At 39.8% G+C, this 27,933-nt stretch overlaps 1 long non-coding RNA gene across 2 annotated transcripts; it reads left to right on the forward strand.

Moving 5' to 3' along the window:
* Nucleotides 1-14,038: 14,038 nt before the first annotated feature.
* Nucleotides 14,039-17,916, forward strand: LOC121897687. Of its 2 annotated transcripts, XR_006096272.1 has the most exons (5): nucleotides 14,039-14,246; nucleotides 15,292-15,456; nucleotides 16,723-16,862; nucleotides 16,945-16,988; nucleotides 17,273-17,916. It is a non-coding gene; the product is annotated as an uncharacterized LOC121897687 (long non-coding RNA). The 2 variants fall into 2 exon arrangements; XR_006096271.1 differs by lacking the exon at nucleotides 14,039-14,246 and having other exon boundaries at nucleotides 15,119-15,456.
* The last annotated feature ends 10,017 nt before the right edge of the window (nucleotides 17,917-27,933 follow it).

Raw genomic sequence — 27,933 nt, forward strand, 5'->3', positions numbered from 1 at the left:
CTGAAGAAGGAGAAGAAGAAAAAGAGGAAGAAGAAGAAGAAGAACGCTTGAAACTGAACCTCTACCTGCTTTCTGAGAGCAATATTGCAAACTAGAAGATAAGCAGCCTAAAGACTCTTTCAGAGCAGCCTGAAATGGCTTGACCCCCTCAGGAACACATCTAGAAGATGTAACACAGCCCACAGCTGATCTGGGCTCTTTCACTGCAACACCGCTGGTGATGCTGCTCCAAACAACATCTCTACCACGACGAAACACCTCAACAGTAAGGCATAACATGGCTTTGTGATCAAGGGTTGATGTTGAATAATGTTAAAATTAAAAGAATTTATTTAGAGAAGTTGAATTAGCTTTCCCCTTAGCATTCCCCGGTGCAATACTTCAAGCCATTTTTGCTGAATTTTCTTTATTATTTTTTACCATTTATAGACCTTATCAATTTATTTATTTATTTTACTTTCTTTTTATTTATCATTTTCTGTATATTACCTTGTGCTTTATCATGTATCCTCAAGATGTCTAGCTATTAATAAATGTCTTCATTTATCCTAAAAGTGTTTGGTTGTTTCTTTAAGCTGCAGTAAACAGAGGTCTACGGAAGAGGATTAGGGCCACATGTGAAAAATTTATCTGAGTTCTGAGTTTAAAGCCATAATTCTGACTTTAATTGAAAGGGTCTCATTCTGCGCCAGCAACAGCAGATAGAGGCAGGTGTAGATGGGATCCCACCGGGCGCGTGTGTGCCACGTTTCGGCTCCGACACGGTTTTGCCCCGTCCTCTGCACGGCGCCCTAACACAGTGTCTTGACTGAAGGGAAGCCATCCGCCTTTTAAATTCAGTTGCACTCCTATTACAGTAATTACGGCAGCCTAGTTAAAGCTGGTAAGCACCTTAATGCTACCGTAATTACTGCAGTAGCAGGGCTTTTGTTGATTTGGTCATTTTCTTTGATTTATGTGCTTCTACTGTGGTTAAGTAAACTATGTAGTTAAATGGTTTCTTTATTTGTCTGTTTTAATTGCGTTTATTGTTGATATACGATCAAGAGTCTGCATGGGGTGCTTTATTTTGAAAATTGACCAGATACTCAATGCTGTTTCTTTGTCTGACTTCCTGCCCAGCTCAATCTGCTCTGTGCTGCTTGACACGGCCTCCGTCAAAAATAGACTAGGCCCGTATATTTAGCGGAGTGGTGTCCAGTGTTTGGGTGGATTAATATTGTATTTAAAATGATTTAGCCACTTTGATCCATTCACCCCCATTCTCTCAGGTCTGGTCACGGGTTTCAGTTTGATTAACACAGTCTTTTCCTACTTTGAAAGGATCTAGAAGGGAGTAAATAATAATGCATAATAACAGTTTCGATTGCAGGCAACATCCAGATACTCATAAACCTGTGAGTGAGAGGGTTTAACATTCTCTGGCTTTTTTTTAACCAGCGGAGGATGTTTAATGAAAAGCTATGCAGAATCATGACAATAAAACGCATGATTTTTGGTTTTTGTTCCATTATTGTACTGACCCCTGCATACAAAACTTTCATGCAAATTTAGGTAAGTATTTTCCTACTGACACCAGTACTGACTTAAGGGGATTAACCTTACCATTATTTATGCAATGTGCACTTTGAAGAAAATTTTTGTCTCCTTTTCTTTCCTCTGTGCAGATTGACAGTGATGTCATTGTGCTGATGGATGATGCAATTCTGGCAAATTATCCCCTCCTACGGTGACCGAATTGCCCTCTTCAATTTCTGCAAAAGTAAAAAGTTCCTCCTAAAGCGAAAACAAGGGCTTTTAGAAAAACTTTGTGAGAAAATGAAAGTCAGAAAAGAAAGCACCAAGGAAAACGCATCAAATGCAGACACAAGAGCAACACAGACAAAGAAGCTAAAAACAACCTGAAATGTAGAAATAGGATGGATTCACAGTGACGGAAATGTAGCCAAACAGGTGAGGGCAAAGCAAGGAGGTGGCACCAGAAAAATTCAATTGGCAATTAATGCTGGATTTAAAGACATCCTTCAAGAAGGAAGGAAACTTTTCTTTCCTGATGAAATATCTCCTAAATGATCAGAATCATTTTGAGTTTGAGGTGTGGGACTTCAAACAGAACCGCCTTACCACTGACACTTGCCTGTCCATTGGCACTATGTACGAGACTGCGAGGCTGACAATGTTATGAATTTACATTGCAACAAAGCCAAAAGAACTTAAAGATGATTCCAGCGAGACATCTGAAGTGATCCTTGTCTCAGCACACAATGGCAATGAAATCAATACAGCTACACAGAGGACACACTGATCTATGAGGGTTTTCCTATGCCCACCAGTCCAGCTCATCCAGAGGATGTGATAACAATCACCTTACATCATGCTACCACTTTACAAGACATGATAACAGCTTTCTCTGATGCAGAGATTTTGAACAAAACACTGAATGTGACATGCATACTTCCAGACAACAAAGAAGAAGCAGGCAGTGGATCTGGGGTACTGAGAGATGTTCTCAGCTGCTTCTGGCAGGAATTCTATGATCAATGCACACACACTTTCCTGCTGAAACATGGAAGGCAATTGGCAGAATCCTTTTGAAAGGTTACCAAGATTGTCAATATTTGCCAAACAAACTTGCACTCCCCTTCCTTGAACAGGTGCTTTTCAACAATGTGTACAGTGATCTTAAAGCACATTTTCTGAAGTTTGTGAGCAGCCAAGAACATGAGGTTGTGATGCAAGCATTGAGTGATTTGCCTGCAGTTGACTCTGATGATATTGTGGAAGTTCTCGACAGCTATGGCTGTAGAAGGACAATCACTGCTGAGACTCTTCCTACAATACTTGATGAAATAGCGCACAAAGAACTTGTCCAAAAACCCATGTTTGTTATTGACTGCTGGAGGGAGATCATCCATTATCATCTCTCCCTCAGTCCAGAGGCACTGACCAAGTTGTTCTCTGACCTGCAACCAACCACAAAAAAGGTCTGTAAACTGCTGAAATTTGCCTTTGATTTGACTCCAAAAGCAAATGAAGTGGGACATCATCTGAAAAGATTCATCAGAGAGCTAGATGAAAGTAAACTTCAGAAATTTCTGCAGTTCTGCACTGGATCTGATCTTGTAGTTACAGACAGCATCTACGTGGAATTTGAAGAAATGACAGAGTTCACAAGAAGACCAATTGGACACGTGGGAAGATTCTACACATTGCTGACAGCTATGAGAACTTCCCAGATTTCCGTTCAGAATTTAATGCATGTCTTGAAAGCAATGTCTGGGTAATGGACATTGTGTAGATTCCCACAACCATTAGCACAACAATCCACTGTTCAGTTTTTCACATTTGAACTAATTATGCAAAATTGCAACGACAGAATTGCAAGGCATGGTGAAGAATAGATATTTAAGACCTATAATAAGCACTTCAGCGTGGCCCTTAATAGTTAGAGAAAACTTACTCCAGCTGTGCAGAAGGAAGCCCAGCTTTGGCTACAAAAACTCCAGTTTCTACTATCATCCCTGGTTTCATGTGCTCTGATGATGCATTCCATTACCAAAGCCAGATCCATCTCAACCAGATCCAAGTTCTCCAGCTGCACAACACAAACCTTCTGGCTTGACAGAGACATGTTTTGTTCATGTAAGCAAAGGTCTTTTAATGCTGCCAAGAAGGTTGAGGGCTTAGATTCCAACAGCAGCAAGAACCGTGGCATGCTTCATCACTGCTGTGTGCAAACTGCTATAGAATGAAATGAAACTGTATTTTTGCTCCTTCTTGCTTTTTTGTAAGTTGCACCACAAATCCCAGTTGAACTGCATGAATATATAGCTAACAGTAACTACGTCTATCCGTTGGTTGTGATCTCATGTTGATTTAGCACTTTGTTCAAGTCAGACTAGTTCTTCCTTCTAAACAGACCAAGTGTTCTACAAATTCTCTTTAAAGTTCAGACACTTATTACTGTCTGATTGTTATGTGCTAAAATTGCATGTATTTCTTTGTTACTTAAAGAAAGTCTGAAGTAGAGTTTATTTAAGTCATCCAAATCCAGCATTACAGGCATTGTTGTCAGCAGAGAAACTGATGTAATCTCGTTTGGTTTTGGACACTTCTTACTGATTGTTATTTCACAGGCACTATACAATGCAGTCTGATAATTTTGATTTCATTACACACCTCGGATTTAAACCAATTTGATAATGTCAAAGGGCTGTAATTGTTCAGTCATCCTTGTTCCAAATTCTCATGTTCTCAGGTGTCGTGATAATCTTAATTCAATACCAGAAAGTATTTCATTGTTACTAAAAGCAAGTGTGGAGTATAACTTTTGTGTAGCTGTATGCATGTCTTCTTAAGCATTAACACTTGACTTAATTCTACACCATGTTTATGGATGACTCTTCAGGTATTTTGTGATACCACAGAGCCTGGTTGAATAGTCAATGTTACCTAAAGTGTTCATGATCTTTTACATTAGGTCACTGATGTAGAAGATATGTTATGATAAAGAGGCTATATGAGACTATCTAAGGCTAAACATATTTTACTTTTTTTTTTAGCCATCAAAATTGCATTACATTGTGTAGAATATTTCATGCAGTGACTGCTTTTAGCTTATGATCATCACTTACATTGACATTTCATATAAAGCCTCTGACTGTAAAAATGTTAAATGTTACTTTTAACATTGAAATGTTAGTTTAAAAAGTTGAGACATTCTGGTCATATGCTCTTTACAGACCAACCTATCTAGTTGTGAGATTTGATCATTTTATTATTGGTATTACCAAGAAAATGTTTTTTTATATAAACTTTTAATGTTAATAAAATGTTACTTCTACCACATTAGTTTCCAGGTCTTCAGTTGAATGTTGATTTAGTTGATCTAGCTCCCAATCTATATGGGTAAAAAGTGATGGGGTAAATAAGGTTTAAAATACATTTGTTAGCGAATGTTACGAAGCATTTTATAGTCATTCATATTGGACACAAATGTGAGAAAGTCATTGGTCAGCTGGCATTAAAAACAATTGTGTAAAAAGCATGTGGACAATTTACTCGAGTGAAATGCACACAGCATTGCATGGGCATTCTGAGAATAAGGCTCTGAAATTACCAATAACTGATTCATTAAAGGTACAGTAAATAATTTCACCAGCACCACATGCCAACTAGCCAACATTAAACAGAGCTTGGGATTTACCTAGAAAGAACAGATTTTAATGTCAAGGAAAAATATGAAACCTGAAACGGTTCCGCTGAAAGTCTAAAAGTAAATTCACAGTGGTCATTTTGACCACTCTTAACAAAAACCTAGCCAGTAATACAAAAACTTATTCTTGAGAAGCGTAAAGAAAAATAAGACATGTGGTGGGCAGGTGTGCGACGTGCTGACGTGCTACGGTAAGTGTATTGTATCATTTCCGGTTTCCAACTGTGTCTACTGATAGCGTTGTTGCTGCTCTCAACTCAGTTGATTTTCCTATATATATCACATTACTGTGGATTAATACCTGCTGTATATTTAAACTTTCGCTAGTTCTACACAAGCACTCTCAGCGCTTTTCTCTTAGCGACTTTTCTCGCCAATCGCACAGTTGTTAGTTATTTTAGCTCTGCAGCTAGCATTAGCAGCTAACTTAAACTAAGCAGTTAGCGATGGCTTCTCTCTCTCCCTCTCGTTCTCCTGCTCTCTCTTGCTCAGTGTGTCAAATGTTTAGTTATTCCTCTGCTTCCTTTAGTGATAGTGGTACGTGTAATAAGTGTAGTTTATTTGCAGTACTGGAGGCAAGGCTTAGTGAATTGGAAGCGCGACTCCGCACTATGGAAAAACAATCAGCAGCTAATGTAGTTAGCCAGCCCCCAGTAACCAGTGCGGGCTGACCTACCGTAGCTCCCACACTGGGTGACTGTCCAAAGGAAGCATAGCCCTAAGCAGAATCCCACAGTTCACCACCAACCAGTTCACATTTCAAACAGGCTCTCCCCACTCAGTGACACACCCGCTGAGAAACAAACTCTGATTATTAGCAGCTCCATAGTCAGAAACGTGAAGCTAGTTGACACCAGCAGCCATAGTTAAATGTATTCCTGGGGCCAGAGTGGGCGACATTGAGTCAAATTTAAAACTGCTGGCTAAGAAGAAACGTAAATATGGTAAGATTGTCATCCATGTCAGCGGCAACGACTCCCGATTACGCCAATCGGAGGTCACCAAAATTAATGTTGAGTCGGTGTGTACATTTGCAAAAACAATGTCGGACTCAGACTTTTCTCTGGACCGCTGCCTAATCTGACCAGTGATGACATGTATAGCCGCATGTCACAATTCAACCGCTGGCTGTCGAGGTGGTGTCCAGCAAACGATGTGGGCTTCATAGATAATTGGCAGACTTTCTGGGAAGACCTGGTCTGATTAGGAGAGACGGCATACATCCCACTTTGGATGGAGCTGCTCTCATATCTAGAAATATGGCTGAGTTTATTAGTAGACCAAAACCATGACAACCCAGAGTTGAGACCAGGAAGCAGAGCTGCAGTCCTACACGCTTCTCTGCGCTTCCATTAGAGCAATTACCCACCCAAAACCACATAGAGACTGTGTCTGTCCCCCGACCACTTAAATCAATTAAATCCAAAGTAAACAAAAGAAGAGTCATTCATAAAAATCTAGTAAAAATTAAAACCACTACTGCAATAGTACAACAAAATAAGATAATTAAATATGGACTCTTGAACATTAGATCTCTGTCATTTAAAGCAGTATTAGTAAACAATTTAATTTCAGATCATCATATTGATTTATTTTGTCTTACTGAAACCTGGCTGTGTCATGAAGAATATGTCAGCCTAAATGAATCCACTCCCCCCAGTCATATTAATACTCATATTCCTCGAGACACTGGCCAAGGAGGAGGAGTTGCAGCCATTTTCAACTCAAGCCTATTCATCAACCCTAGACCTAAATTTGATTATAAATCATTCGAAAGCCTTGTTCTTAGTCTCTCTCAGCCAACCTGGAAAACTTTACAGCCAGTTCTATGTGTTATACTGTACCATCCTCCTGGCCCGTACTCTGAATTCCTATCTGAATTCTCAGAGTTTTTGTCATATTTAGTCCTTAGTACAGATAAAGTAATTATAGTAGGTGATTTTAATATTCATGTGGACGTCGATAATGACAGTCTCAGCACTGCATTTATCTCATTATTGGACTCAATTGGCTTCTCTCAGTGTGTAAATAATCCCACTCACTGTCTTAACCACACCCTAGACCTTGTTCTGACTTATGGGATTGAAGTTGAACATTTAATAATTTTTCCACAAAATCCTATTCTATCAGATCATTTTTTGATAACTTTTGAATTCCTATTACTGGATTACACGCCATTAGACAAAAATGTCCTCACTAGATGTCTATCTGATAGTGTTGTAGATAAATTTAAGGAAGCAATTCCATCAGTACTGAAATCAGTGCCATGTCTCAATACTACAGAGGACTCTTATGTTAACTTTAGTCCCTCCCAAATTGATAATCTTGTTGATAGTGCTGCAGGCTCATTAAGAAAAACACTCGACTCCATCGTCCCCTTAAAAAGGAAGATAATAAAACATAAGAGGTTAGCTCCATGGTATAACTCCCAAACCTGAAAATTAAAGCAAACATCGCGAAAATTGGAAAGGATTTGGTGTTCCACCAAAGTGGAAGAATCTCGCTTAGTCTGGCAAGATAGTCTTAAAACATATAGGAAGGCCCTCTGTAATGCCAGAGCCACCTATTACTCAGCATTAATAGAAGAGAATAAAAACAGCCCTAGGTTCCTCTCCAGCAATTTGGCCAGGCTGACAGAGTCATAACTCTATTGATCCATGGTTTCCTATAGCTCTCAGTAGTAATGACTTTATGAGCTTCTTTAATGATAAAATTCTAACTATTAGAGACAAAATGAACAACCTCCTGCCCTCAACAGGCACCGTTCTCTCCCCAAACACAGGCACCTTAGAAACAGCTGTAAATCCTGACATATATTTGGACTGTTTTTCTCCAGTCGACTTTTCTGAACTAACTTCAGTGATTTGTTCAGCTAAACCATCAACCTGTCTCTTAGACCCCATCCCAACTAGGTTGCTTAAGGAAGCCTTACCCTTAGTTAGCACTTCTTTACAAGATATGATCAATCTGTCTTTAGTAACAGGCTATGTACCACAGTCCTTTAAAGTAGCTGTAATTAAACCTCTTCTTAAGAAGCCTAGTCTTGATTCAGGAATTTTAGCCAATTATAGACCTATATCTAACCTTCCATTTCTCTCTAAGATCCTTGAGAAAGCAGTCTCTAATCAGTTATGTGACTTTCTACATAACAATAGTTTATTTGAGGATATTCAGTCAGGATTTAGAGCGCATCATAGCACAGAGACAGCACTGGTGAAAGTCACAAATGACCTCTTTACTGCATCGGACAAAGGATTTGTCTCTATACTTGTCCTGTTAGATCTTAGTGCCGCATTTGACACAATTGACCGTCAAATCCTTTTGCAGAGACTGGAACATTAAATTGGCATCAAAGGACTGCATTAAGCTGGTTTAAGTCCTATTTATCAGACCGATTTCAGTTTGTACATGTTAATGATGAATCCTCCGTGAAGGCAAGGGTTAGACATGGAGTTCCACAAGGTTCTGTACTTGGACCAATTCTGTTCACCTTGTATATACTTCCTTTAGGTAATATTACTAGGAAACACTCCATAAATTTTCACTGCTATGCAGATGACACCCAATTATATTTATCAATGAAGCCAGATGAAACCAATCAGTTAAACAAACTCCAAGCATGCCTTAAGGACATAAAGACCTGGATGATTTTCTACTACTAAACTCAGATAAAACTGAAGTTATTGTGCTTGGCCCTAAACACCTTAGAAACACATTATCTAATGATATAGCTACTCTGGATGGCATCAAGCACCACCGTAAGGAATCTGGGAGTTATCTTTGATCAGGATATGTCCTTTAACTCCCACATAAATCAAATCTCAAGGACTGCCTTTTTTCATTTATGTAATATCGCAAAAATCAGGCATATCCTGTCCCTAAAAGATGCAGAAAAACTAGTTCATGCATTTGTTACTTCTAGGCTGGATTATTGCAATTCCTTATTATCAGGCTGCCCTAACAAGTCTCTAAAGACTCTCCAGCTGGTCCAGAATGCAGCTGCACGTGTATTGACAAAAACTAGAAAAAGAGATCACATTTCTCCCATTTTAGCTTTGCTACATTGGCTTCCTGTAAAATCTAGAATAGAATTTAAAATCCTTCTCCTAACTTACAAAGCCCTTAATGGTCAGGCACCATCATATATTGAAGAGCTCATAGTACCATATTATCCCACTAGAACACTGCGCTCCCAGAATGCAGGCTCACTGGTGGTTCATACAGTCTTTAAAAGTAGAATGGAAGGCAGAGCCTTCAGCTATCAGGCTCCTCTTCTATGGAACCATCTACCAGATTTGGTCCGTGGTGCAGACACCCTCTCTATGTTTAAGAGAAGGCTTAAAACTTTCCTTTTTGATAAAGCTTATAGTTACGGCTGACCAGGCTCGCCTTGGATCAGCCCTTAGTCATGCTGCTATAGGCCTAGACTGCTGGGGGACTTCCCATGATGCACTGAGCTCCTCTCTCCTCCTCCTCTCCATCTGTATGCATTCATGTAACATCAATGCATGTCAATAACTTTGCTTCTTCCCCGGAGTTTTTTGTGCTTTCTCATCTCACACGAAACCTTGGGTTCTGGGCCGAGCCTTTGCTGCACTTCACAGTCCTGATGGCATCCTTTCCTGGCTATTGCTGCTTATACTTATTGTTATTGTTATGATTGTTGTTCTTCTGTCCCCCCTCCCCCTTTCCCTCTCTCTTTCTCTCTCTCAACCCAACCGGTCAAAGCAGATGGCCGCCCACCAAGAGTCGGGTTCTGCTTGAGATTTCTACCCATTAAAGGGGAGTTTTTCCTTACCGCTGTCGCCAAGTGCTTGCTCATGGGGGAATTGTTGGGTCTCTGTAAATTAAAGAGTACGGTCTTGACCTGCTCTATGTGAAAAGTGCCTTGAGATGACTTTTGTTGTGATATGGCGCTATATAAATAAAAATTGGATATACAAATGTAGTATTAATGCAACACGCCCACTGGCAAACAGCCACTAGCCTACTATAGCACCAAGCTAAACGAAACCTCAAAACAAATCCTGCATCATGAATGGTGTGGCCCACAGATGGCATGCTCCATGACTGTGAGGCACAAACTGAGTCATTCCTGAAGCCAAGGCCAGACATGCACAAAGAACTGGTTGAAGCTTGGTTTTAGCAGAACAAAGCCCAACATCTGACTTATCCTCTCTCATCCAACCTCAAGAAGCAGCCAGCATTTATAAAAAAGTGTTTGGTTAAAAAAGGGGGGAAATTAAGACTCAAGAAGGGCCCCACACAGGCCTCAGGTGAGGTCCTGTTGGTCATTTTCTGACTCCAACCTCTGTGCAACAGACCTTGTTTAGGAAGCACATAGCCAAGGGCATTGCGCAAGGGGGGAAGTGATATGGAAGTGATACGGAAGTGATACGGAAGATCCAGGATGTTAGGAGACAAGGGAATTGGTCATCGTATTAGACAGCTATGGTTGACAGATTTTTGGCAGATTGTCCAACATGTGCTGTGCATAATCGAAGAAAAACATTTTTGATGCCTATTGCTGCAATTCCGGTGCCTGATGGGCCCTTCAGACAGGAGAAGACAGAAAAGCACAAGCACAAGGCAAGCAGTGTATGTTGGTGATCACTGACAGGTTCAGTAGATGGGTAGAAGCTACAGCTACAGCTAAGAACGATGCACAAGCAGTGGCAAAGTCATCATCATTAAGGAGGTTTTACCCAGATTTGGTGTACCTGATAGGATCATTTCAGACAATGGACCACACTTTGTAAATGTGACAATACAGCTCCTGACTAAGTGTATGGGTATCAAGCACAGGTTAAGGTGTGACTAAGTGCTGACTAAGTGTATGGGTATCAAGCACAGGTTAGGGTGTGTGTATCATCCTCAACATCCTCAGGAAAGAGCAAATGGTACTTTGAAACTTAGATTGGCTAAGATGTGTTGGGATTTGTGTGCAGATGGGAAGCTTTAATGGCCAGATGTGGTACCTTTGGCATTAACGAAGATGAGAATGCAAACTAACTGCATGACTCATTTAACCCCGCATGAAATGCTTACGGGTCAACCCATGCTATTTGCATACCTTTGAGGACCCTATAAGGGACCTCCGCTTGAACAGTTGGAAATGGAATTAGCAAGTTATGTCAAATACCTAACTGCTGTCCACAAAGTTATCTTTCAACAGGTTAAAGGAGGCACCGAAGAGAGAAGGAGTGAAATCACAGAGGAAGTCCGACAGGTACAACCTGGTGACTACGTGTACATCAGGGTCTTCAAGAGAAAACACTGGGACTAGCCCAGGAACGAAGGACCATTCAAGCCCCTCCGTGGTTCTGGAGCCAGCACCCAACACTGATGGAGAGCAAAGGGGTGGCCTGAAGAAGTAACTTCTGACACCTGTGCTGGGGAGCGTTGCTATGACTCACCTGCAACGCCTGTGTTAGGAGGACCAGAAGAGGATGTGCCAATACCTACGAAGAGGATGTGCCATGACTTGCAAAGAGGATGTGCCACTACAAGTAACCCAGATAGCAACTGACTCTGGACCGGATCCGCCTCCAAACCGGCAGATCCTTGTTTTCAGTCACACCGGTTTTACGTCCCCATGCCAGGTACGGACCACATACAGGCTGTGTGCACTCAGGAGTGGGCGTGTCATTTAGACTCACAGTCAGTCAGCAGAATCAAAGTAGTTATGGGCCAGAGCCGTGGCAACGAGTGTGCACATTTTTATTTTTTTTTCTTTGTTCAGACAGTTCAGACCGGACCAGGGAGAAGCAGTAGGCAGTTTGCGGCTTTTCTACCAGCTCTTGGAAATGATTTATAACGATAAGGCAAACAATGTTGTGGTAAAACAGTGTATAATGCCGTTAAATGCTTGTTAACATAATTTCAGAAGGTTTTGACTTCCTATTTTAGCTTGCTAATAGCATTATATAGGTAACTAGTAGCTTTTTAGCTGGGCTAGCTTACTTGACTAGCTAAGTTAGTTAGAATTGAATGAATAAACAACTCTGTGAATGTTGCCCACAACTCGTTTTTCATCCGCATCTTTCTATTTGTTAACATTAAGTTAGCTGCTCATAGGAATGTAGCCAGTAACATATATGGCTAACGGCTAGCTTTAAGGCTAACTGCTATCATTAGCCTGAAACAGCGCCATTTGACAGCACAACCTGTCTCTATTTCAGGTTCAGGTTCCCCCAAAGTGCCACGGATTAGTAGGGTAAGTTATTTTTTTCCTGCTTTGATTTCCCTATCATTACAGTACATTTTCAAATCCAGACTATAGTTAAAGTCTTATTGGATAAGTACATTAAAGCCATCTAAAGAAGTTAAAAATTTAACTTGAGTGTCCTTGGTGATGAATACTAAAACCTCTTGCATGGTGTAATGCGCTGCAATATGTGTTACCATTGAAAAGGTTGCTCTGGCACAGCCTGCACAAAAACTGAACTTCATGACCACTGGTTTCACTGGTTTTACAGCAGTAACCTGCATGTAGTGATTCTGATGTGAATGTGTTAGGGATTTTCCACCAACACCATGTTCGGGTTAATGCATTATGTAATTCATAAACTTACAGTACATGACATCTTAAGCTTAAGTAAAGTTTATCAGTGTGCAATACTGAGCATTTTGAAATTTGAATGGAGTTTGTACTGTATACAAGTGCTGAGTTATAAATACAATGGGACTGAATGGGCCTCCATGGACATTAATACATTATATAATTCACAAACTATACATGTCATCTTTTTGAGCTCAAGTAGAGTTAAATAGTGTGCAATAGTGAGTATTTTGAAATTGGAATGGAGTTTGTAACAAATAACAAATTTCATATTTAAGCTTTTTATCACGAAGTGTTCTCCCTCACATGCCTGTCAAGAGCTGTAGGGAAATATTTGTTTGTCTGGAGGCTGATGGTTGTCAGCTATTAACTAAAATTTGACAGATGAAGTTATGTAAAACTGTTATGAGGTTCATGATACCAGTACACTGAGACGTCTGGTAGAGATACAACCTGTGTAGCTCGTTCTTTTTAATTTGCCCTACCTTTTGTCTTGTTTCTGCTGGCTTTGCACATACAGCCATTTGGGGTTGGTTTCACAAAGAAAGACTTTGACCATGGCTTAGAGCAAACTAATAGTCACACTTCAGATAGACTTCTAAATTCATCTGTTGCACAAAGCTGTTTAGTTTTTGACTATTTTAAGGACTAATTTGCCATTGAAGCTGGGTAAATTTAGAATTTTTTCAAACTAAATAACATGACTGGTGAATAAGCAACTGTATCAAACTGCCCAGTTCTGTTCACTCCAGTAGCAAATAATTGTCTTCTGGAAGAATTTAAAGTTACAAGGACAATTTACTGCGGGGGGAATACACCCTGGACAGGTCACCAGTCAGTCACAGGGCCCCCCTTAGATCAAAATTTTTGATACAGTGTTGGGACTACATGTGGACCACAGTTTACCACATGTTTCAAGACTCCAAGAAACCTGAGCCCTGGGGGTTCGCACCCAAAGTGTGAAGCTCCACCCATGTATCCAGGTTATCAAAACTAGAGATTCCTCTCTTATCTTTCTCTTTTCTCCACGAGCTGCAGCAGGAGCAGCTCCTTGCTCTCTTTCTCCTTCAGCTGCAGGAGCAGCTGCTTGGTGTTTCACACCTCCAGCAGCTGCTGGAGCAGCTCTCTGCTCTCTTGTGTGGCCTGCTCACAGCAGACACACACTTTCTTCTTTACGGCAGAAGACACGAGAGCCTGCCTAAGACTCAGAAACTAAGTTTCCTTGTGCCAGCAGCTAACACACAAGTCTGCTGGCCAGTTTAACAAGTACAGGAGCCGCGAAATGGAGTTAGCTTGCCGCTAACTCCACACAAAGGAGTGACCTGGGCCCTCTGCATGACTGGAGTGCTCTCTCCCCAGCAATGCCTGCATCTTTCAGCTTCAGAGCCAAAGCCTTCTCAGCCTGACTCACCCACGGATTCACTGGCTACAAAGCAGAACACCACAAAGCATCTCTTCCTTCATGGACTGGTAACAACTAGGCATAGCCTAGCAACACAGTGAAGCATAGTACGGCTAAGCAAGAATGTTTAACTCAAACAATGTATTGTACGTGTATTGATTTGGTTGAGGTTATACATTGAACTGTTGTTGTGATGTCCTTGTTGCCTATAGTCAGGTTACTGCATAGCCACACCACTAGGTTAATGTTAGCATGCTTAACACATGTTACAGCCAGTAACTAGGCCTTGCATGCAACTAACCTCATTTTAACCTGGCACCTCTAGCCTACACCAATTGGCCTTGAATAGAGAACCACATAGTTAAAAGGTTAAAACCTAGTTTGGCGAACTTTGGTTCAACCAGCGCATGTGGTTCAAGACACCACATGGTCTGGCCTTTTATCTCTGTAGTTCCCTTTATCAGCCAAATTGTCGGCATGCCATGTGCTCAGTCACCAGGTAACTGCAGCCATCTTGCTATTGTCTTCCCTAAACACACACACACACACACACACACACACACACACACACACACACACACACACACTCACACTTGTATATAGGTACACTTAGCTAGATTAGTATTGTGTGTTGCTTTTACCCTTTTGTTAAATAAATGCTTTTGGATATACCTGTCGTCTATTTTAATGTTGCACAAGAATGAGTTTTGACAACCCCTGCTCTGTAAAGAACTCCAAATCCTTCAACCTGAACTAGCTATTGATATGGTGATTTTGTTTATAGTTATTAAATTAATTATTAATCAAAGTCCCAAATTCATAGATTAGTACACTTTGAGACTGAATTGGCTATCTTTTATCCTGAGTCCAGGGTGGTGCCCCGTTATTATTAATTCTTATTTATAATTTTATTGATTTTAATAATTAACAATTATCTTTGATAATCATTAATTATTGCTGATAGCCAAACCTGTAGCCACGGCCCAACAACAGTTAATCAAAACAATACATGTAATTGGGAGTTTTATGTCAGGCTTGATTTTGTCAACAAAAAAGTGCACAATTGTATCCAGTTTTTGTCTTTTGATCTGAAATACTTTTTTGTCTTGTCAGATTTCTGCTCTTGGTGCTGTAGGAGGACAGAACACCAAAAGAATCACATGGAGTATACTGTCAAGGATTTTGTCAGACACAGTGGCCGTGGCCAAAAAATAAACTGGAAAGGAGTCAATGGGAAAAAGTGCTTAAAAGAAATGCTCACAAGAAGTCTGTTGATCAGTAAGTATTGTAGAATACAGTGTGGCCATTGCTAGTAAACGAGGACAAAACACAGTGTTTTGGGGTTTTTTTTACTTCACAACAGTGCTGATGTAAGAGATGCAACTCGAGGAAAATGAATGTTTCACTTAAGTGCTGTTGAGTAGGAATTTTTTACCTCGTATCCAGTGTAACTGTCATTCATCTGAATTAGGTATTTTATCAAAGCTATATGAGCTTATAAGTAAAATACCTTATGTAGTTAGTGGCACAGTGCTTTGGAAGTTGCTTTAACTGCTAACACTAGCCTTAACTAGCCTGAGGTAGACTGCCTCTGTCAGTAACTGCAGTACTGCTTTTACTAACACTCTGTCAGTATTGACCAAACAAAATTCAAAATAATTAAGTTTTTGACTTCTTATTTGATGTTGCTGAAAGTGTGCCCCCTACCCGGTACTAACACAAAAACACAATTCAATTTCCAGCTGTTACACTGCATGTCTCCTATTTGTCTGTTAATCGGATAATGATCATTTAAATTGGTAATAAAAATTACTGTATTTCCTCAGATAATGGCCAGGGGCATGGTCGACACAAACAAAGGTTTACCCCCAATATAGGCCAGGGATAACAACAAGGATGGATAAACTCCTGGTGCCTATCCTATAATGTGCATGCCAACTAAGCATGATGTACATTTATATTGCTTTAATTTAATACATTTAACAATACTAACTATGCTAACTCCTTCTTGTTGTGGATTACTCATCTGAAGTGTTATATAACCATGTAAGTCACTGAATTTTCCACAACATATTCCTGCAAATAATTCACAATAAAAGCCTTGTTAAGAAATGAAAGGATGCTGTCCACAGAAATTCTAGAGGGCTTTTAATTTGAAACGGATACAGGAAGTCTTGAGTTTATATGTAACAGCATAATGTAGTAACAAAACTTTAATAGGGCAAACAGGAGTGGATCAGAAGGAAATGAGGCTTCAGACTAAAATATAAACAGAAGGAATTAGAAATAAAGGCCTGTCTCTAATATAAGGCTTTGTAGCCTCTGTAGTTGAGGTGCTAGTTGAGGAAATTCTGTAATTATTTAATTGTTGACATCCCTAGCTGTTGCATAATTTATTTATCACTTAACTGACCTATAGGACATGCTTTTTTCCAACTCTCTAAAGAAGCTATCAAAACAGTGGCTTATTAGCTGGGCTAAGTGGAAAATGGAGAATTTCGGTCACTGTCAGCTTATCAACTGATGGACATTCTCTCTCAACAGGGGCTGTAAGGAAGAACCAAGCTGCCAGCAGTGCTTTGGACAGTGAGATCGATTCATACGCTATCCAATGGTTTAACCTTGTGTTTGACTGGGGAAGTGGCCGCAAAGATCGCACCAAGGCTAAAGAGGCATTAATCATGGTAAGTTTCATAAGCATTGTGCCAGTCTTTTGCAGCAGCACTTATGTTTTGTGTTTTTAATTTCACAATTGGTTGTTTATAGGCATCACAACATTCCACCAAGCAGCAGTGGCTGACTTAATAAAGGTACTGTATATTTTACATATATTTTGCATTCATGATTACTGTGGCAGTTGCACTACACGCGTATACTGAGTGTTAGTGGTTTTCTTTTTAGCACCGTCAACATACAAACATTTCAAGTAATGGCAATCCACATAGCCTTTTGTTTTTCATACAGCACACACTTGATTTTTTGACAGTTTGTTTGCTAATTTGAGTGCAGACATTTTGGTTAATATTCTGTCATTAACATTTCTTGCTATATTCTACCTTTTTGTTTTTCATGAATCCATGAAATCCTCCCCTAGCCAAAAGAAGCAGCGCCAGGAAGTGGAAGTGGCAAACAGGAAGTGGGAGAGGCCAACTGGGTGGGGGTATGTTTGGGATCCAGTTAAACTTAATTATTTTAAGTGTTGTTGTTTTGTTTTTTTGTTTGTTTGTTTTTTTGGTTTGATTGTTAGTTTGGTTGTGAATAATTTCTGGTTTAAATCTTTGTTGGTATTAAGGTTAATTTTTGAGTTAATTGTTTATTCCTGCCCCCCAGTTATGTTGAGTCCATTATAGGTTGCTGTTTGTTTAGTTGATCTCAATTTGTGTATAAGGTCCCTAGTTTTGAAATTACTTTTCTCTAGTGTCATTATTTTTGTATTTTGAAAATTGAATTTTAAGATGAAATTGTAAATAAATAACATTTTTTTGCTTTACACGCCAGAGGTCAGTACTACGAAGCAGGATTTGGGGTTAGCGAGGTAACTTCAGGTTTAACTATGGGTTTTCAGTCCTACGATGCTGGTTCACTTCCTACTGGGTTTCATCACCATGGTAACTGATGCTGAACAGCTAACCTGCTCTGGAGCAGGTTAACTTCAGAGGATCGGATCACCACCTGACAACACTCCAACCACTGACCAATCAGATCACTAGGTAAAAAAGAGTCATCATTCCTACAGGATCCCAACATGGACAAAAGACCTGAGTTTACAATAAAATGACAAGTAAAAAGAGTAATATATATTTTTATAAGTCAGTAGACACATTTTATTTTTCCAGACTTTCTATTTCCACTCTGGTTTTAAAACAGAGCTTCTAACAAATGGAGAGATAGTTTACAACACTAAACACATAATGATGATTTTAGCTACATTTTAATAGTATAAAGTTTATTTATCACCAGAGCGAAGCTGACAGTGTGGATGATTTTACATTCTTATTTCATCACTGCAGCTCAGAATAACATGAGACACCTGTGTGATGATAACTGGAAATAAAAACAAAAGCTTGTCTTTTATCAGAAAACTAAGCCACACACTGTTAATTGGCTCCCATGATTATAAATGCAACATTTGGGTCAGATAGACTCATCAGTCATTAACTACTTTTACACTCTTTGTTTCGGTAGCAGAAACTGTCTGACATCACTTTTAAGTTTCTTTTTTATGTGACATATTCAGATGGTTTCTTCATCATCCAACTAAATAGCAAAAAATACTCACTCTATACTTAAGTTATATATAATAATTCCTACATGTATTTTAAGATGTAGCCTACTTTTAATATGTGGAAATTATTTTTAGAGTTTCTACATCTTTTTATTCTGTTGTATGATTACAGGCTGTCATTTACATTCCACTTTGTTGAATATGACTTTTTGCTGTCTCTTAAACAGAAGTTTTCCGTTGGTACTTGGTGTCAATGTTTCATCTCATATCATGAAGTACTTCATTCATGGTTCTGATGTGTCGCTCATAATTAACAACCCCGCCTCTTTCACATGAACACGCTTGTAGCTGGATAGGAAAACCCCGGATTGACTGAGCTTCAGGCTTCACTGAGGTTCAGTGAAGCCAGATAACGAAAAGATATCCTGGATATGTTGAACTTGCTTCGTAGTACAGGCCTCTGGTGCTCTTGAGCCTTACTGCTTGGTCCCTGACAATTACATTAGTTCTTCCCAGTGTGCTTTGGTGTGTCAAAGGTCAGTTTTTATACTTAGTTCTATTATGTATACACATGAACTGTCATGGGAAAAGATATCCACTCTAAATTACAGGTTTCAAAGGACTTTGTCTCTTTTTCATATGTCATATGCTATCGTCATATGACATGATAACACTTTTTTATCTTTTTGTGTTCCATTTTAAATGCATTGCTTTTCATTGGGTCATTAATTTAAAAATCAAATGTACTCAGTTGAGTACTTCATAATGAAAATAGTCAGCCGGCCCCAGTCACAATGAAAAGCAGTGTACTTGGAAATTCAAAAACTTAAATCTAAATTTATTTTAGTATAGTGTTTGTTTGGCATTACAGTAGCAGCACTAAAAATGTCCCACCTCGCTGTGGGTGTGTGTGCTGATAACAAAGTGTAGGGGGCGTTCAGTTTACACTCAACAGTGCACAGGTAAACCCAATTTGATGTCATGTCATGCGTCATTCAGGTTTTTCTGGAGTTAATCCACCATGAGTAGAGTACACTTCACTACAGATTTTGACTGATGAATGTACAGTAAATGAACAACAATGCAGGTAACATCTCCTGTTGCAAGTTATGATTTCGTTTTTTTTACAACCAGTCATGACGAAGGAATTTACTTTTTCACTTACTTCCTTAATAATATACTGTGTGTGTCGAAGCATATAGAAACGTTACTATAATTCTAGAAATTTATATCCAGAGTTAAATTTCTTTTAGTTTGAATGTAGCTATGTTAGCCCAGACCTGATTCAGATACAGCAAATATTTGAACGAAATGGCTACAAAGTGATCTTCATCCGACCTGGAGCTCACTGAATTCCAGCCCAGATAAGAAAGGACACCAGCCTAGGTCCATTTTACTTATCTGGCCCAGAAGGTATGGAGGCTCTGGGCCAGATCCAGTACAGAACTGAACCAGATCTGGCCCACCTTCGGCCAAATGACTACAAAATACTCTCATCCATTCTGGAGCTGGCCCAGTGCCAGCCCAGAAGTGAAAAAACGGATCCACACCATTATTGGCCCTTTGTGCCAAAGAACACCATTTTACAGATCCGGCCCAGAACTTCTGAAGGCTCTGGGCCGGATCTGGGCCATATTACTTTTGCTATCTGGGAACCCATCCCCTGACTCGGCACTGCAGTTGCCTAGTGTTTTTCATGTTTATTATGCATGTTTCCAATCAATTCACTCTGCACTCCATGATTTTTGAAAGTTTATTGTCACATTTAAATTGAACCGAGGGCTGATCCAATTTAATCATGTGTTTTATCTTTTGTTCTTATTTAGGGTGTAATAGTATGATTAAGCTTGCTATTACCTTTAGGTCTTTAGACCAGAAAACAGCATATTCTGCAATATTGAGTAACCATAAGTTACAGTATTACATGTTTCTTTGAATCAATGCTAGCCTCATATTATATGCTATCACCAGCTTAGGGCAACAATGTGATTCTTTTATTATGATATTGCTAAATGGTAAATGGACTGTACTTGTATAGCACCTTTCTAGTCCTCCGACCACTCAAAGCGCTTTTTACACTACGAATCACATTAACCCATTCACACACATTCATACACTGAATGGTACAGGGGCTACCCTGTAGGTCCTTAGGTACCTCAGGTCCCAACCTGCCCATCAGAGGAAACTAACCATTCACACACATTCATACACTGAAACTCAATTTTTATTTATATAGCGCCATATCACAACAAAAGTCATCTCAAGGCACTTTTCACATAGAGCAGGTCAAGACCGTACTCTTTAATTTACAGAGACCCAACAATTCCCCCATGAGCAAGCACTTGGCGACAGCGGTAAGAAAAAACTCCCCTTTAACGGGTAGAAATCTCAAGCAGAACCCGGCTCTTGGTGGGTGGCCATCTGCTTTGACCGGTTGGGTTGAGAGAGAGAAAGAGAGAGGGAAAGGGGGAGGGGGGACAGAAGAACTACAATCATAACAATAACAATAAGTATAAGCATCAATAGCCAGGGAAGGATGCCATCAGGACTGTGAAGGACCGCGAAGGCTCGGCCCAGAACCCAAGGTTTCCTGTGAAATGAGAAAGCACAAAAAACTCCGGGGAAGAAGCAAAGTTATTGACATGCATTGATGTTACATGAATGCATACAGATGGAGAGGAGGAGGAGGAGAGAGGAGCTCAGTGCATCATGGGAAGTCCCCCAGCAGTCTAGGCCTATAGCAGCATGACTAAGGGCTGATCCAAGGCGAGCCTGGTCGGCCCTAACTATGAGCTTTATCAAAAAGGAAAGTTTTAAGCCTACTCTTAACCATAGAGAGGGTGTCTGCACCCCGGACCGAATCTGGTAGATGGTTCCATAGAAGAGGAGCCTGATAGCTGAAGGCTCTGCCTCCCATTCTACTTTTAAAGACTGTAGGAACCACCAGTAAGCCTGCATTCTGGGAGCGCAGTGTTCTAGTAGGATAATATGGTATTATGAGCTCTTCAAGATATGATGGTGCCTGACCATTAAGGGCTTTGTAAGTTAGGAGAAGGATTTTAAATTCTATTCTAGATTTTACAGGAAGCCAATGTAGCAAAGCTAAAATGGGAGAAATGTGATCTCTTTTTCTAGTTTTTGTCAATACACGTGCAGCTGCATTCTGGACCAGCTGGAGAGTCTTTAGAGACTTGTTAGGGCAGCCTGATAATAAGGAATTGCAATAATCCAGCCTGGAAGTAACAAATGCGTGAACTAGTTTTTCTGCATCTTTTAGGGACAGGATGTGCCTGATTTTTGCGATATTGCGTAAATGAAAAAAGGCAGTCCTTGAGATTTGATTTATGTGGGAGTTAAAGGACATATCCTGATCAAAGATAACTCCCAGATTCCTTACGGTGGTGCTGGAGGCCAGGGTAATGCCATCCAGAGTAGCTATATCATTAGATAATGTGTTTCTAAGGTGTTTAGGGCCAAGCACAATAACTTCAGTTTTATCTGAATTTAGTAGTAGAAAATTGCAGGTCATCCAGGTCTTTATGTCCTTAAGGCATGCTTGGAGTTTGTTTAACTGATTGGTTTCATCTGGCTTCATTGATAAATATAGTTGGGTGTCATCTGCATAATAATGAAAACGGAGGATTCATCATTAACATGTACAAACTGAAATCGGTCTGATAAATAGGACTTAAACCAGCTTAATGCAGTTCCTTTAATGCCAATTAAATGTTCCAGTCTCTGCAAAAGGATTTGATGGTCGATTGTGTCGAATGCGGCACTAAGATCTAACAGGACAAGTATAGAGACAAATCCTTTGTCCGAGGCAGTTAGGAGGTCATTTGTGACTTTCACCAGTGCTGTCTCTGTGCTATGATGCGCTCTAAATCCTGACTGAATATCCTCAAATAAACTATTGTTATGTAGAAAGTCACATAACTGATTAGAGACTGCTTTCTCAAGGATCTTGGAGAGAAATGAAAGGTTAGATATAGGTCTATAATTGGCTAAAATTCCTGAATCAAGACTAGGCTTCTTAAGAAGAGGTTTAATTACAGCTACTTTAAAGGACTGTGGTACATAGCCTGTTACTAAAGACAGATTGATCATATCTTGTAAAGAAGTGCTAACTAAGGGTAAGGCTTCCTTAAGCAACCTAGTTGGGATGGGGTCTAAGAGACAGGTTGATGGTTTAGCTGAACAAATCACTGAAGTTAGTTCAGAAAAGTCGACTGGAGAAAAACAGTCCAAATATATGTCAGGATTTACAGCTGTTTCTAAGGTGCCTGTGTTTGGGGAGAGAACGATGCCTGTTGAGGGCAGGAGGTGGTTAATTTTGTCTCTAATAGTTAGAATTTTATCATTAAAGAAGCTCATAAAGTCATTACTACTGAGAGCTATAGGAAACCATGGATCAATAGAGTTATGACTCTTTGTCAGCCTGGCCAAAGTGCTGAAAAGGAACCTAGGGCTGTTTTTATTCTCTTCTATTAATGCTGAGTAATAGGTGGCTCTGGCATTACAGAGGGCCTTCCTATATGTTTTAAGACTATCTTGCCAGACTAAGCGAGACTCTTCTACTTTGGTGGAACGCCAAATCCTTTCCAATTTTTGCGATGTTTGCTTTAATTTGCGGGTTTGGGAGTTATACCATGGAGCTAACCTCTTATGTTTTATCACCTTCTTTTTTAAGGGGGCGATGGTGTCGAGTGTTTTTCTTAATGAGCCTGCAGCACTATCAACAAGATTATCAATTTGGGAGGGACTAAAGTTAACATAAGAGTCCTCTGTAGTATTGAGACATGGCACTGAATTCAGTACTGATGCTTCCTTAAATTTATCTACAACACTATCAGATAGACATCTAGTGAGGACATTTTTGTCTAATGGTGTGTAATCCAGTAATAGGAATTCCAAAGTTATTAAAAAGTGATCTGATAAAATAGGATTTTGTGGAAAAATTATTGAATGTTCAATTTCAATGCCATAAGTCAGAACAAGGTCTTGGGTGTGGTTAAGACAGTGAGTGGGATTATTTAAACACAGGGAAGCCAATTGAGTCTAATAATGAGATAAATGCAGTGCTGAGACTATCATTATCAACGTCCACATGAATATTAAAATCACCTACTATAATTACTTTATCTTTACTAAGGACTAAATATGACAAAAACTCTGAGAATTCAGATAGGAATTCAGAGTACGGGCCAAGAGGACGGTACACTATAACAAATAGAACTGGCTGTAAAGTCTTCCAGGTTGGCTGAGAGAGACTAAGAACAAGACTTTCGAATGAGTTATAATTAAATTTAGGTCTAGGGTTGATGATTAGGCTTGAGTTGAAAATGGCTGCAACTCCTCCTCCTTGGCCAGTGTCTCGAGGAATATGAGTATTAATATGACTGGGGGGAGTGGATTCATTTAGGCTGACATATTCTTCATGACACAGCCAGGTTTCAGTAAGACAAAATAAATCAATATGATGATCTGAAATTAAATCATTTACTAATACAGCTTTAGATGATAGAGATCTAATGTTCAAGAGTCCACATTTAATTATCTTATTTTGTTGTACTATTGCAGTAGTGGTTTTAATTTTTACTAGATTTTTATGAATGACTCTTCTTTTGTTTACTTTGGATTTAATTGATTTAAGTGGTCGGGGGACAGACACAGTCTCTATGTGGTTTTGGGTGGGTAACTGCTCTAATGGAAGCGCAGAGAAGCGTGTAGGACTGCAGCTCTGCTTCCTGGTCTCAACTCTGGGTTGTCATGGTTTTGGTCTACTAATAAACTCAGCCATATTTCTAGATATGAGAGCAGCTCCATCCAAAGTGGGATGTATGCCGTCTCTCCTAATCAGACCAGGTCTTCCCCAGAAAGTCTGCCAATTATCTATGAAGCCCACATCATTTGCTGGACACCACCTCGACAACCAGTGGTTGAATTGTGACATGCATACTGATCAGATTAGGCAGCAGTCCAGAGAAAATTACGGAGTCCGACATTGTTTTTGCAAATGTACACACCGACTCAACATTAATTTTGGTGACCTCCGATTGGTGTAATCGGGAGTCGTTGCCGCCAACATGGATGACAATTGTACCATATTTACGTTTATTCTTAGCCAGCAGTTTTAAATTTGACTCAATGTTCTGGCCCCAGGAATACATTTAACTATGGCTGCTGGTGTCGCTAACTTCACGTTTCTGACTATGGAGCTGCCAATAATCAGAGTTTGTTTCTCAGCGGGTGTGTCACTGAGTGGCGAGAACCTGTTAGAAACATGAACTGGTTGGTGGTGAACCGTTGGCTTCTGCTTAGGGCTATGCTTCCTTCGGACAGTCACCCAGCCACTCTGGCTTCCCGGCTGCTCGGGAGCTACCGGGGGAGTGGGAGCTACGCTAGGTCGGCCCGCACCGGATACTGGGGGCTGGCTAACTACATTAGCTGCTGATTGTTTTTCCATAGTGCGGAGCCGCGCTTCCAATTCACTAAGCCTTGCCTCCAGTACTGCAAATAAACTACACTTATTACACGTACCACTATCACTAAAGGAGACAGAGGAATAACTAAACATTTGACACACCGAGCAAGAGAGAGCAGGAGAACAAGAGGGAGAGAGAGAAGCCATCGCTAACTGCTTAGTTTAAGTTAGCTGCTAATGCTAGCTGCAGAGCTAAAGTAACTAACAACTTGTGCGATTAGCGAGAAAAGTCACTAAGAGAAAAGCACTGAGAGTGCTTGTGTAAAACTAGCGAAAGTTTAAATATACAGCAGGTATTAATCCACAGTAATGTGATATATATAGGAAAATCAACTGAGTTGAGAGCAGCAACAACGCTATCAGTAGACACAGTCGGCAACCGGAAATGATACAATATGCTTACCGTAGCATGTCAGCACGTCAAAAGAGTGTATTTCTTTGAGTCTTTCTCTTATAAATTTTGAGTTTAATGCTAAGTTATGGGTGACCTTAAGATTTATTGGCCCATCTGAAGATTTCTCACAACACTAGACTGTACTCTCTAATTTAGAGAGACCCAACAATTTCCCCATGAGCAAGCACTTGGCAAGAGCGGCAAGGAAAAACTCCCATTTAATGGGAGGACACCTCAAGCAGAACCGGGCTCTAAGCGGGCAGCCATCTGCCTTGACCGGTTGGGTTGAGAGAGAAAGAGGGAGGGGGAGAGGGGGGAAAGAGACACAGAGAAGCATAATAACAAAAATAATATCAATAACAACAATAATTAAAGCTGCAAGCAGCGTTGGTCGGGACCTCGCACTCTGGCCCTTCGGGATCAGACCATTTTGCTTTTTAAAAATGATATTTCTTACAAGTGTGGTGTGCTTTTATTTTGAAAGTTTGATTGACATGTGTACTGTCAGGTGTGTAGAGACAATAAGTAACTGCAGCTGGACACAGAAAAATACTCAATACATTTGAATGGAGAGTTTGAGTGAACCCACACCGTTTTGAACATTTACTGCTTCCACATAGTTTTAGATACAGACTTCATTTGAACTTTAAATGAGTCACAAGACTTTGACCTACAAATCTTGAATTTACATGTTTTTTCTATCTTTTACTGTTTTTGAGATATTAGAGTTTGACTTTTAAAGTCTTGTGTAGTGAGTGTGTATTGCAGAATGTTTCACAGCACTGAGGGAGTGACATCACCAGGAGCAGTTGGAGAGGAGGATTTTAGAGAACACTTCTTGTGAAATCTCCTTATAAATCCGATTACTTTGACCAAATCTAACATTAACATCATATTATAGTAGGAAATTTCTTGGCAAATCCATTGATACATGTTTGAAAGTGGTCAGACTTATAGTTTAGACATCAGCAGCCTCTGTTTGACACAAAGTTCATGCCCATAGATTGCCTCCCCATTGGTTTACATTGTAAGGTGTGATGTGGCACTTTCAGGGCTTATCAAATCCAAACCATTTGAGTTATTACAAAGTTACAACTTTTTTTCAGCACAGTGTCATAAGTCATGTATTAAAGATTGAAGCTGATACCATTAACACCCTCAGAGGAGATAGCATTTGCTCGGGGTCCAAAATTGGTGCAAAGTCTTATTTTGAAAGTCTGATTGTGGACTTCCTGTTGGATTTAGGTCAATGTATGATTTGTAGGGCTTGATAAGACAAATAATTGAGTTTTGGTTTGATCTCTCTACAACATTCCTACAGGCCATGGCGGCCATATTAGATACATAGGTGGCGCTATAGAGCACATTTTGGCACTTTGGGGGATAATTTTTACATTTTATCAAATTTTTCACCAGACCTGATGTGTGTGCCAAATTTGGTGAGTTTTTGAGCATGTTTAGGGGTCAAATTTAGGGTTGAAGTGGCGGATTAATAAAGAAAGAATAATAATTAAAGCTGCAAGCAGCGTTGAACAGGCCTTCGCATCCTTGCGCACGTCGGGCCGCGGCGCCCATTCACTTGAATTTCAATTAGTAAATTGAAAACCCTTGATGAGTTTGTGTGTAAAACAAATGAATTTCCTAATTTTCATCAAGTCTATTTTTAGGAATGTAAGGACTTTTAACTAGGGATGTACGGCATTGGATTTTTGCCGATATCCGATATGCTGATATTTCCAAGTCATTGTGGCCGATTGCCGATGCCGATATATGCACATATTTTTACCAGCTGGCTGAGGAGGCTATTATGCATGCAAGCATAGATTATACTATGATAAAGAAAGACAATATATGAAGGAAGAACTTAGGAAGACTGGAGTTCAGTAGCTCAGCATTCAAGTTCTTCCCTCATATAGGCTATAGTCTTTCTTGATCATTAGTACAATATATGATTACATGTGCAATAGTCTCCTCAGCCAAGTGGGAAAAAATATGTGCATATATCAACATCGGCAATTGGCAAAAATGAAAGTCAAAAAGTAATCGTGTTAAATAATTGCGATCCAATATTGAACAAGATAATCATGATTATGATTTTTACCATAATCGAGCACCCCTAAAAACAACATAAATTGTGATTTACATACACACACACACACACACACACACAGAGTTTAAATATGTATGTGATAAATTGTAAGTATGTGATGAATTGTTTTCTTTAAGAAACTGTTACTTGAACATTTTTCAGTGTGCTCCTAAAGTTATATGTGGGCTCCTACTTTTTTTCATTTAGGAGCACATGTACTCCTTGAAAAAAAGTAAGGATTGAACACTGCTGTCAGATGTGTAGAAACACTAAGTAACTGGAGTGTGAGGATTGAACACTGCTGTCAGATGTGAAGAAACACTAAGTAACTGGAGTGTGGCGCAGTCCAAGGGCTTCTGTCACAGGCATGTAGATGTTTAGAGACCTGGGCTGACAGGTCTTACTTTACCCCCCCCCCAACCCAATTCTCTCTCTCCCTCTCAGCTGCAGAGAAGGATTTCAGAGTACTCTTCTTGTGAAATATCCTCATAAATCCCATTACTTTGGCCAAATCTTACATTAAAAATCACATTTTTTTGTAGGAATTTTCGTCGTGAATCCAT

Source organism: Thunnus maccoyii, chromosome 5 (assembly GCF_910596095.1).
Source record: "Thunnus maccoyii chromosome 5, fThuMac1.1, whole genome shotgun sequence".
Taxonomy (NCBI): domain Eukaryota; kingdom Metazoa; phylum Chordata; class Actinopteri; order Scombriformes; family Scombridae; genus Thunnus; species Thunnus maccoyii.